This window comes from Chrysochloris asiatica, unplaced genomic scaffold (assembly GCF_000296735.1).
Source record: "Chrysochloris asiatica unplaced genomic scaffold, ChrAsi1.0 scaffold00038, whole genome shotgun sequence".
Taxonomy (NCBI): domain Eukaryota; kingdom Metazoa; phylum Chordata; class Mammalia; order Afrosoricida; family Chrysochloridae; genus Chrysochloris; species Chrysochloris asiatica.
In genome coordinates, this window is record NW_006408556.1 from 5,393,027 (window position 1) to 5,406,669 (window position 13,643).

Sequence of the window (13,643 nt, forward strand, 5' to 3'; positions counted from 1 at the left end):
TAAGAGAGTAAATCAAAGAGTACCTAAAAGAAATTGTTTAATAAATATTAGTTTTCCTTCCCAAAGTGCAATGGTTACACGTTCAGCTGCTAACCAAAAGATTGGTGGTTTGAATCTACCAACTGCTCCTTAGGAGAAAAGACCTGGGGATCAGCTCCCATAAAGATATCAGTTTAGGAAACCCTGTGGGGCAGTTCTACTCTGTCCTCTCAGATAACAATGAGTCAGAATCAGCTCGAGGGCACACAACAACAGTTTACAAAGGTGTAAGGCAGTGTGTGTGGCGCTGTGGGTTAATGAGTCAGACTGCAAAGCCATTTGAACCACAAGGTTGGCGGTTCAAGCTCACCAGCTGCTCCTCAGAAACCCTATACAGAGTTGCTATATGTCAGAATCAACTCGATGGCACTTAACAACAACAACAAAGGCAGTGTGTGGGAGTTCACCAGCCCCTCGTTGGAAACCCTGTACAGGGTTGCTATGAGTCAGAACCCACTAGACAGCACTTAACTGTAACATAGGATTTCTGAGTCTGTAAATCTTTGCAGGAGCAGAAAGCTTTATCTTCCTCCTCCAGAGCAGCTGATGGGTTTGAATTATCGACCTTATAAAAGCTATGGGAAGTCTAATTACTTTACAATACACTTTATATCTAGGAAAGATACATGGTCCAGACAAAAAGGAACAGATGCTTAAGCCAAAGCCGCACATGACTAAGTGACAAAATCTAAAGTCTCATTGTGAGAATCAAGCCTGTGTGAAAACACAGAACACTTGCTTGAATGAAAAAGAACAAGAAAGAAAGAAATGTGGCAGCTTGGAACTAAAATTCACGCCGGATGGATCAACTTTCAGCCAAACAATAGCTAGGCTAAATGGTGAACAATATCAGGGAGGAACACATTCCTTAGAATAATCAACTATATGAGACCAGAAGGGCAGCATTTGCCTAGAGAAAGTGCTCAGAAGGTAGGAAGGAACAGGAAAGAAGGATGAATGGAAAAAGGAAACAAAGGAAGGAAGCAGGAAGAGTGGGGATTGCAGTCAGTGTCAAAATGTGTTTGCTGAATGGGAAACTAATTTGCTCTGTAAACTTTCATCCAAATCACAATTAAAAACAAAACAATGGTGGCACCTCAAAGACAATAAATTCAGCAAACAGAAAACTACTATAACTAGTGAGTTCCCTGCTAGGGTGTCCCAAGAGCAAAAATAAGTTACTTCCAATACATCAAAAGCAGAAAGCCATCTGGAGAAGCAATGCGACTATTTGAACAGAGTGTTGTTGTTGTTGTTATGTGCCGTCCAGTCATTTCTGACCCATAGAGACCCTGTATAGGGTTTCCAAGGAGCAGCTGGTGAGCTTGAACCACTGACCTTGCAGTTCAAACTGACCTTGCAGTCCAGAACATTAAAGCACAGTGCCACACCAGGACAGAATACAAAAAAAAGGTGAATGTGGTGCCGTGGGTTAATGCTCTGGACTGCAAGGTCGGTTTGAACTGCAATGTTAGTGATGAATCGGAGTCTTGGTGTGGTGCTGTGGGTTAGTGCGCTGGACTGCAAGGTCGGTTTGAACCGCAAGGTCAATAATTCAAGCTAACCAGCCGTTCCTCGGAAACCCTATACAGGGTCCCTATGGGTCAGAACCTACTCGACAGCACTTAACAACAACAACAACAACCTTTCCTCCTTCTTTCTCGGCTCAAGTCTCTTTCTTTTTATCTCTTGTAAGATAAAAGGTGTTGCATGCCACACCCTTGGGAGTCTCCCATAAATTGGATCAGGTAGTGGTGGGGTTAAGGGTTGTGTGTTGTTGTTAAGTGCTGTTCAGTCAGTTCCAACTCATAGTGACCCTGTATAGTGTTTCTGAGGCTGTACATCTTTATGGGAGCGGAAAGCCTCAATTTTCTCTCACAGAGCGGCTAGTAGGATCCAACCGCCAACCTGTGGTTCACAGTGCAGTGTTTATCATACAGAACCAGCACTCTCCCCTAAAGCCTGGTGTATGCCACTCTTAATCCTCTTATTGGTTTATTACATGAAATCACATCATGGGATATAGCTACATCTCAACTGCCAAACCATCGAGAATTCTGGTCAGTCAAATTGACACAAAATCTTAACTATCACAAGGTGTGGTTGTTAAATACCATTGAGTCAGTTCCGACTCAAACAACCCTGTATAGGGTTTCTGAGGAGCAGCTGATGAGTTTGAACCATCAACCTTGAGGTTCAAACCAACCTTGCAGTCCAATGTTTATCCTACAGCACCATACCAACTATCACAAGTAGCAAGTGTAAAATCAAATACTGGCTTTGACTCCAGTTCACAGTTTTTATATCTTACATTTGCTAATCCATACACGTGTGTTCTGGGCATTCCTGGGCATTCCTTGGCAGCCATTATTGTGTTTGCTCTTCCCTCCTACCTACTGGAAGAACTGAAGCCTCACCTGTTGAACCATCCTATGGTCGATGCTGTCTCCAATATGTTTTAGCTTCATGGCCAACTTGTACATTAGCTCCTCCTGGTGATGGCTCTGGCCAATGCTGTTCTCCTTGGGTTGAGAAGGCAAATCGCGACCTGCATTGTGAAAAAAAAGAATTCAAAAGAGAACACCTTATTTATCTATCTATAGAATCACTTACCTACCTAGTTACTAGAAACTGTCTTGGACTACTAAAGGCAGGAAATTCCATCACCGTAATCATCATCACAAAATTTTGCATTGGATCAGTAAATATCAATTCAAGTAAAAATAGAATTCAAGTCACATATGTAATATAAGATTTTCTAGTACACACATATTAAAAAAGGAAAATTAGGTAAAATTTTATCTTTTATTTAATCCAGTATAACCAATATATTACCATTATTGTTATTGTGAAGGGTCATCGAGTCGGTTCCAACCCATAGAGACCCTGTATTGGGTGTCCGAGGAGTGACTGGTAAGCTTTTGAACCACTGACTGTGGTTCAAACTGACTGCAGTACAGCACATTAAGCCACAGCACCTTTTTCATTATAATACATAATAAATATTAAAAATTATTAATGATAATTTCTTTTCTTTGATCCATACCTAATTCTTTAAAGGAGTCCTGCTGTGGCACTGAAGGAAAGCACTGGACTGCTAAGCGCAAGTTCAGTGGTTCAAACCTACTAGCCACTCCTTGGAAATCCTATACAGGGTAGCTATGAGTCAGAACCACCTCGACAGCACATAACAGCCAAGCTTGTAATTATAGCACATCTCAATTCAGTTGCAAGCTTCTCACTAGAAAACCTTGATTTACACTTAGATTCTGTAAAATTTAGTTAAAAAGTAGATGAACATACCTAAGTTGTTCCAAACATACTTAGAAGTTTTCTAACACTATTGTTTAAGGAATACTGAGTTTCTGTTTGGGATGGGATGATAAAAACTTTTAGAAACAGATAGTGGTGATAGTAGCATAAAATAATGACTATAATAGTTGTCAATGAATTATACACTTAAGTTGATTAAAATGGTAAAGATTTTTATGTGTATTTTACCACAATACTTTTAGATGTTTTTCAACAATTAAATTAACCATCAGTTCTTAAAACTTAAAATTCAGGTCCTCGGTCACACTAGCCACATAGCAAGTGCTCGCTTCAATAAATAAATGTGTGCAGTGGTTATTGTATTGGATAGTGCAGACCTAGATCTTTATGGGGGGTTTTTTTCATGGGTTTTTCCATTTAATATTTATATCTATTTTCTTTGAATGGAAGCAAGTCTTATTTTACTTCTAGCAACCAGTGATTTAAGTGACACCATGAATTAATTCCACTCATTTGTTAGTTTGTTATACTGTGGTGGCTTGTATGTTGCTGCTATGCTGAAAGTTATAGCACTAGTATTTTAAATACTAGCAGGGGCACCCACAGAGAACAGGTTTTAGCAGAGTTTCCAGACTAACACAAACTAGGAATAAGGAGAGACAGACCACTTCTGAATGATTAGCCACTGAAAACCTTATGAATAGCTGAACATTGTCTGATATAGTGCTCGAAGATGAGTCCCTCAGATTGGAAGGCAATCAAAATACGACTGGGAAGGAGCTGCCTCCTCAAAGTAGAGTTGACCTTAAATAAGTGAATGGAGCAGTTTTCAGGACAACAATCAGAACACGGAATGTACAAAGTACTAACCTAGGAAACTTAGAAGTCGCCAAAATAGAAATAAAATGGATAAAGATCAATATTGCTGTTGCTGGTAAGTACCATCAAGTCAATTCTGACTCAAAGTGATGCTGTATAGGGTTTCTGAGGAGCGGCTGGTGAGTTTGAACTGCTGACCTCTCAGTTTAAATGACCTTACAGTTCAGTGCTTATCCTACAGTGCCACCAATGCTAGTGAGCTAAAATAGACTAGTATTGGTCATTTTGAATCTGACAACCATATAGTTTACTATGCCTGGAACAACACACTGAAGAGGAAGGGCATCATATTCAGTCAAAAAGAGCATTTCAAGAGCTATCTTGACATTCAACACTGTATGTGATAATATCCATACGTCTATCAGGAAGACCAGTTAATACTACTATTATTCAAATTTACCTACAAATCACAAAGCCTGTGATGATGACATTGAAGAATTCTACCAATTTCCTCAATCTGAAATTGATCAAACATCAATTGATAATTGATCAATTACCAATTAAGATGCTATGGTACCTTGAATTTACTTAATTTTAATATGGCTTTCTAGCCAATGTCTTAAGTTCCACAAAGTGACTGATGGGACCAAGTAAGGTATACAGGACTCTAAAGCTGGGGTTGATTAGTTTTGCCATCCTGCTAGGCTTAAAAGGAGCCATTTCAGAAGCAGGAATGGAAGATCCCAGGATCATCAAGAAGGAAGAGAATGAGTGCAGTCTGAGATCCCTACCTAGAAAAACAGAAACAGCAGAGGCAATGGCAGAGGTAGTGGCATGAAGAGACAGATCAGCTGCAGATTCTAGGCCCACAGACTGAGGCAGAGGGAAGGGACCACATGACTGAGAAACAGAAGACAAGAGTGAGGCATGCCTGCAGTATGGCAGACAAAAGGTGCTCCTGACTGCAGAATTGCTTTGTCCTGAGTTTTTCTGATCCTGAATTGTACCCTGTTCACTTCTCTAATAAACCCCATAATCCTGAGTATTGTTATGAGTTCTGTGTGGCCATTGCAATGGATTATTGAATCCGGATGTAATGCAGGGAGTGCTGTAGGAGGAATGATTGGTGTCAGAATAGTATAAAGAAGGTTGTAGGGTGAAAGCATGTTTGATCTTTCCCCTTTGTGATACCAGGGGAAGTCAAACATGGCTCACACACAGTGTTTTGCAGATACATTGATAATTACTGGTGATTGGAATGTGAAAGTTGGAAGCAAAGAGGAAAGATCCATAGTTGGAAAATATAGCCTTGGTGACAGAAGCAATGCTGGAAATTCCATGATAGAAATTCTGCAAGACCAATGATATAGTCATTGCAAATATCATTTTTCAACAACATAAATGGTGACTATGCACATGTACCTCACAGAAATCAAATAAACTACATCTGTGAGAAGAGACCATGGAGAATCTCAGTATCATCAACCAAGGCCAGAAGCTGACTGTTGAAGAGACCATCAATTGCTCATATGATGCTTGAAGGCTCAAGATGAAGAAAATTAAAGTAAGTACACGAGAACCAAAAATGACGTTGAGCATATAGCCCACCTAAATTTAGAGATTATCACAAGAAACATATTTGATGCATTAGACACTAATAATCAAAGACCAAAAGAGTTATATGATCACATCAGGAACATCATACATGAAAAAGCAAAAGGTCATTTAAAAGACAGGAAAAAAAAGAAAAGACCGCAGAAGATATCTGAAGAGACTCTGAAACTTGTTCTTGAACATAGAGAGGCTAAAGCAACTGGAAGAAATGAGTAAGTAAAAGCTGAACAGAAAATTTCAAAGAGCAGCTTGAGAGGACAAAGTCAAATATTATAATGAACTGTCCAAGCATCTGGAGTTAGAAAACCAAAAGGGAAGAACACACCCAGCATTTCTCAGGCTGAAAGAACTTAAGAAACAATTTAAGTCTTAAATTGCAGTATTGAAGGATTCTATAGACAAAATGGGAGTTCTGGTGTGGAGCTGTGGGTTAATGTGTCAGACTGCAAAGCTGTTTGAATTGCAAGGTCAGTGGTTCAAGCTCACCAACTGCTCCTCAGAAACCCTATGTTGTTGTTGTTGTTATGTGCCGTGGAGTCGGTTCTGACTCATAGCGACCCTGCACAGGGTTTCCGAGGCTGTTAATCTTTACGGGAGCAGAACGCCTCATCTTTCTCCCGTGGAGCAGCTGGTAATTTCGAACTGCTGACCTTGTGGTTCGCAGCCTGATTCGTAACCACTGCGCTACCAGAACTCCTCAGAAACCCTATACAGGGTCACTATGGGTCAGAACCCATTCAACAGCACTTAACAACATAGACAAAATGGTGTTCTGGTGTAGCATTATAGGATTAATACTGGACTGCTAACCAAAAGATTGGTGATTCAAACTCACTAGCTGGTCCTTGGAAACCTTACATCAGGTCCTATGAGTTGAAAACAACTTGACAGTACTTAACAAAAAGCAAAAACAACAATAGGCAAAATATTGAATAACCCAAGAAGCATCAAAAGTAGAAGTTGGTGAGATTTAAAGGCAGAGAATGCATTTAGAGGATACTATAAAATCCCGTGGAGTCCTGGTGTAGTTAGTGCTGTAGTGTGGTGCTGTAGGATAAGCAACGGCCTGCTAACCACAAGGTTGTCAGTTCAAACCTTCCCACTGCTCCTCAGAAACACTATATAGGGTAGCTGAGTTGGAACCAACTTGCCGGCACTTAACAACAACAACACAAAAGTCTTGTAGGAGTGCTGATGGCACTATGGATAAGGACTGGGCTGCTAACCACAAGGTGGGCAGTTCAAACCCACCACCAGCTCCTAGGGAGAAAAATGAGGCTTTCTGTTCTCACAAAGATTTACAGCCTTGGAAACATGATCGCTATGAGTTGGTACTGTTCCAAGACACCTAACAACAACAAAAGTCCCAGGGATGACCTAATGATAACTAATATACCTCACATAGAGAAGAGTTGAAGTCCTGGCTCAGCTACTTCCTGATTTCCTGTTTCTTTCCTCGTTATCTCTATTTATAAATGAGACCTTAGGGCTATTGTGACTATTAATTAATGGTGTGTTATAAAGTACCGTGTACACAATAAACTCTTTACATAAGTCTTTACTACCACTAGACCTAGCATTGTTGTTGTTGTTAAGTGCCATCGAGTCAGTTCCGACTCATAGTGACCCTGTATAGGGCTTCTGAGAAGCAGCTGGCATTAGATAGTATTTAAAAAGATAAAACAAATGTGGAATTTTTTTTTAAAAAACAACATATCACCAAAGCAGAAAACTGATGTAACCATTAATTTATTCTTGCTTGCAACTTTTCTGAATATTTTTAATTTTTCAAAATAAATGTTGAGGGAAGGGAAAAGAAAAATGTATCCCAGAAAATATCATCAAAATCAAAGCTTTTCTACTCAGTTTCTTTTGGGGAGCGGAGGAGCTATGTACAATAAGCATTGAACAGTGAACCACAAGGTTGGCCTGCCAGCCGCTCCGTGGTAAAAAAAATGAGGCTTTCTGCTCCCTCGCAGATTTAGAGCCTGGGGAACCCTATACAGGGTCACTATGAACCGGAACCAACTCCACAGCATTTAACAACACAACAATAACTAAGTTACAGGAAGGTAGTGCCGAAGAATCTGGAACTGAGACAAAAAAGGAATGTCTTCTGAGACCTGAGAGGTGAAATGCATCACAATAAAGAAGGGTAAAATGGGCAACTGCTGGAAGAGAGGAAACTCCAGGTTCTCTCTTGCATAAGCTGCTCCTTCTAACTTCAACCTCCAGCCCCATTAACCTCTTCAAGTCTCAATACAAGATAACATTATGTGGGCAGTCTTCTCTGACCTTCCCACTAGATCAACTCCTAATTCTAATAGCATCTGCACCTCTTCTTAGCACATTATATTTAAATTTTTTATGTAGTATTGCCTACTATTCACCTCCTTTACCAAACTGTATAAGGAGCTCTGGTAGCGTAGTGGTTACGAATCAGGCTGCGAACCGGAAGGTCAGCAGTTTGAAATTACCAGCTGCTCCGCGGGAGAAAGATGAGGCGATCTGCTCCCGTAAAGATTTACAGCCTCGGAAACCCTATTCAGGGTCGCTATGGGTCGAAACCGACTCGACGGCACTTAACAACAACAACAACAACCAAACTGTATACTCTACAAAGGGGGTGTTCTTGTTTTTGTTCATTATTGCCACCCTATTATTACCTAACACCAAACCCAAACCCAACTCATTGTTGTGAGTCAATTCCAGCTCATAGAGACCCTGTAAGGACAGAGTAGAACTGCCCCATAGGGTTTCCAAGGCTGTTGTCTATTTGCAAATCCACTACTACATCTTTTTCTTTCAGAGCAGTTGTTTCAACTGCCAACCTTTTGTTTAGAAGCCAAGCACTTAACCACTGTGTCACCAGGACGGTGACCCAGTGTCTGAAATATAGAAGAATGAATGAATTAAAAATGAAAATATGTCCATATTTGGTTAGCCTTGGAAGCTGAAGTGCGAGTTGTTGTTAAGTGCCATCAAGTCAGTTCCTACTCATTGTGACCCTGTATAGGGTTTCCAAGGAGCGGCTGATGGGCTTGAACCGCCGACCTTGTGGTTCAAAGTGACTTTGCAGTCCAGCGCATTAACCCACAGCGTCACACCAGGACTCCAAAGTGGGAAAGGTGGCAGAAATGGCAAGAGTGAGCATCTCAACACTCTCCACGGGAGAAAGTTGAACAACTAGACTTTATATTCACTTCTTGTTATGTGAGTAGATCACATTTATGTGTGTCCTATTAGCTAGACCAACCAAATCTAACTCACTTAAATTGAGTCAATTCTGAATCATAGTGATCCTATGCAGCCCCAGCTTAACTCCACCAAGGCTCCTTGACAGACAGGCATGTACATATATATTCTGCCTTTTACTATCAATAATTATTACATGTTTATCATTTGCCAAATAATCCACACTCCTACAGTCTTCTTTTGCTCTTAACTCATCTTTGTTTCCCAAGATTTCCTAACTTCCCATAGATGACACATAAAAATGGTTTTCCCGGACTTTCCACAACCCAACCCCTCTACTTTTCTAAGAAAACAGAAGAACTAACTCAATTCGGACTCATAACTGCCCTCATTGGGTTTCCAAGGCTATGATTTTTAAGGAAGTAGACTGTCATCTTTCTCCCACAAAACAGCTAAGGGGATTTGAACTGCTGACCTTTCTGTTAGTACACGAGTGGTTAATCATTGCAGTATTAGGGCTCCTTTTCTACGAAAAAGTGGTTTTAAATTCCCCAGATGAAAAATAAGTATTTTTTCCTCAAGTGCTCAAGTTTTTGTGTTCAGATTAATGAATGATTTATGGTTTCCATTTTCAGTCTGGGTCCACAGTGGCGAACAAAAGCCACTGAAGGACGATCTAATCAATTTTCTCAATAAAAGCTTTACTCTGGGAAGTACTAAGGCCTGGGTTTGTTTGTTTGTTTGTTTGTTTGTTTGTTTGTTTGAAGGTTCTCAGCCAGTGAGCGTCCACTGCGATCTCAAAGAGTTCTCTTAAACCTAGGTGGAGCCCCCGGGGCCAAAGACCCCGCCCATGTCAGTTGTTGGCGGGAAAAGCGCGCGCGCCGCCGGTCACTTTTGGCGGTGAAGGTCATGTGGCCAGGCTGTGACCAATGGGACGCGCACACGGAGCGCGGCGGACAAAAGCGGGTCTCCTGGGTCAGTGGTGGAGCTTGAGCTGCTCTCTCCCGCCCACTGATTGGAGAGTCGGGTGTGGAGGTGGGGTAGACCAAAAGCTCTGCACAGCGCCCTCCTTGCGCTGTACTTGGCGTTTTCCACGCCAAAACAAGTTCATGACCCTCTCACCGCGCCCCCGGCAATCTGTGCATCCCCATTTCTTCAGCGATGTTATCAAATATAAGGCTAGAAACGCGTTGCTTCCTGAATATCAGGGCAGCTGAGGCCTATGATTAAAGGATAAGTGTAAAGGATGTGGGAGACTTGTGTCTGCTACCATCTCTAATGGTTCGAATTGCTTGGCAGTCGTTGAATGCACAGTGGTGGCCCACCGAAGTAAACCACCAGTCATAAACAGGATTTTATATCGTGAAATGAGAGTTACAGACGTGAAACAAACATGTAGGTTGGATTGTGGTTTGTTACTCTACACAAACGTGGGAGCCATATTAACTCTTCTGCCTATGCCTTTGAAGTGAAACTAGAATTAGGAAAAGCTTTTTAGATAAGTGTTGCCACGCCCTCGGGGCACCTGGGAAGGTACTCATCAGGTACAAAGACCTGAGGACAAATGTTATGTATAAATCGTGAGTGTGACACACTGGAAAGGTTTACAATAAAATATAAATTGTAGAAATAATGCTGATGACTGCAGGATGTTACGACTATACTAAAACCACGTTAGAAGAATGAACTTTATGGTATGTGAATTCGATTGTAATTTTAATTTAAAAAAAAAATAGAAATTCTAGAAGGCGTTCATAGCTAACAGAATTTCAGATAATTGTTGATAACTGAACAGATGAAAATTCAAAATTTTAGTCAATTGTGTTCTTTCTAGAAAATTGATACCATATTTGATGTGGTGACAAGAAACTACTAGAATGCTTGAAATGTCCACTTTCTTAGTGGCATATACTTTTTAAAATTAGATAATTTGAGATAAATTTTAATAATTTCAGTTATCTAGCATATTATATAAAACTAAAAGCCTAAAATCTAATAAATTAACCTCTACACCCTCCTTTGTTGTTGTTGTTAAATGCCGTCGAGTCGGTTCCGACCCATAGCGACCCTGTACAGGGTTTCCGAGGGTGTAAATCTTTACGGGAGTAGAAAGCCTCGTCTTTCTCCCGTGGAGCGGCTGGTAGTTTCGAACCGCTCACCTTAAGGTTCGCAGCCCAATTCGTAACCACTACGCTACCAGACCCTCCTTTAGTGCTGTTCTAAACATAAAACTTTAATTTTCTAACATTCTGGGACATTTAGAAAACATTTTTGCAAAACTAAATTTCAAGTTTAGATTTCCTTCATGTTCTTCCCTATAAAGGCAAAATCAAAAGGAACTTAGTATGAATTTTCCTTATCTTAACGAATGGTACAGAATTGCTAAATCTAATTTAAAGACTTTTTTATTAAAAGATTATTTGGATCTATATTAGCCAATTTGAGTTACTTGTCAAATTAGGGTTTAGGATTAGTAAACACTAAGGGATTCATTACCACAAAGTGAAGTCTGTTTTAGATTTGCACCACATAAGAACTTTAACAAATAGATTAACTACTACCTTCTTACAAGAAATCTATTTAATGTCTAATTTTATGTTCTCAATACCCCCAAAAATACATGCTAAAGAGAATATTTATTTTAGATTAATACAATTAATGCCTTACCTGGGTTCCTTGACATTGCTGAAACAAGCTGGGAGCTGACAAGTCGGTACATGCATGCCTTCTGAAAACTGTATTTCACCCACAGTGATTTGCAACAATTTGTTACTTTGAGAGAGGGATTCCAGACTTCTTTAGATTCGTAAACAATGCCTGCGTGTTGTGGCTTCATATTTTTTCCCTGTTAAAAAATGTATTTTCAGAGATTAAGGATACATGATTATCAGTATAATATTGATGTTTTAATGATAGACTCAACTACAGCCGACCACTAGATTCCAACACACAGGAACCCTATAGGGCAAAATGGAACTGTTCCTTAGGGTTTCCATGGCTGTAAACATTTAAGGGAGCAGACTACCTCATCTTTCTCTTGAGGAGAGGCTGCTGGGTTGAACCACTGACCTTTCAGTTAGCTTAACCCACCGAGTCACCAGGGCTCCTTTTAGTAATAATAGTTGTTGTTGTTGTTATGTGCTGTGGAGTCAGTTCTGACTCATAGCGACCCAGTACAGGGTTTTCAAGGCTCTAAATCTTTACCGGAGCAGAAAGCCTCATCTTTCTCCCGCGGAACAGCTGGTAGTTTCCAACTGCTGACCGTGAGACTAGCAGCCCGATTCGTAACCACTACACTACCAGAGCTCCTTAATAATTGTTGTTAAGTGCTGTCAAGTCGGGTCCCATCATAGTGACCCTGTATAAGGTTTCAGAGGAGTGGCTGGTAACTGAAACGGACCTTGCCGGTTCAAGCAAACCTTGTGATCCAGTACTTACCCTACAGCGCCACAGTGCCAAGGAGTCCGTTCTGATTCATACAGACCCAGTATAGGGTTTCCAATAGCCACTGGTGAGTTTGAGCCGTCACCCTTGTGATTCAAACCGACTTTGCAGTCCTGTGCTTATCCTACAGTGACACACCATTTTCTACATAAAAGGGTTATGGATTTGGGTGGGAGGTGGAAATGGGTGTACTCTTAAGATCTTTTTCAATTTAGATGCTACATTATCTTTCTATGTTGTTTGATCTTTAGATCTGCCCCACTACCTCTCACCCTAAATTTCCAGTTGTTTTTCTTCATTTCTTACAAAAGCCATATTACATCAGGGAAAGAGTTTAAATTTGTGTACCTAGAAAAAGGGAGACAAATTAGTGTAGCCAAAAGAAAAATAAAGACCTAGAGCAGTAGGAAGGAGTGGAGAAGGAATATATTCTCTGTCTTATTTCCTTTTGTGTTTGTGTGTCAGAGTTTACTCCTCATCTGCCTATAATTCTTGTATTTTCCCTTTACACTTCCACATACACACATGCTGTGTCTATAGACACTAAGATAATTCTACCAGCACACATGCTTGTTTTTAGTCCCTAGTATTAGAACACTAGGAGTCTTGGTGTGGCACTGTGGGCTAATGCGTCAGACTGCAAAGCCATTTGAACTGCAAGGTCGGTGGTTCAAGCTCACCAGTCGCTCCTTGGAAACCCTATATAGGGTCTCCATGGGTCAGAACCGACTCAACGGCACTTAACAACAACAACAGTGTTGGAACACTAGGAGTCTTGGTATGGCACTGTGGCTAATGAGTCAGACTGCAAAGTTGTTTGAACTGCAAGGTCGGTGGTTCAAGTTCACCGGCTGCTTCTTGGAAATCCTACATAGGGTCGCTGTGGGTCAGAATCAACTTGACAGCTACTTAACAACATTGGAACACAAACCCAATGTAATGGAGTACTGATCTAAGACTTTTCTAAGAGAGGCCTTCAGGAATCTTCAGATTAGTGCCAGGGTTCTGGTGTGGCACTGTAGGATAAGCACTGGCCTGCTAATTGCAAGGTCTTTGATTCAAACCCACCAGCTGCTACTCAGAAACCCAATACAGGGTTGCTATTAGTCTGAACTGACTCAATGGCACTTAACAACAACAATGGAAATATAATGTGAACCACCAATGTAATTTTAAATTTCCTAGTAACATTAAAAAAAAAATTTTTAAGTGAAATTAATTTTAATAATATATTTTATTTTATTTTTTGAAACTTAGTG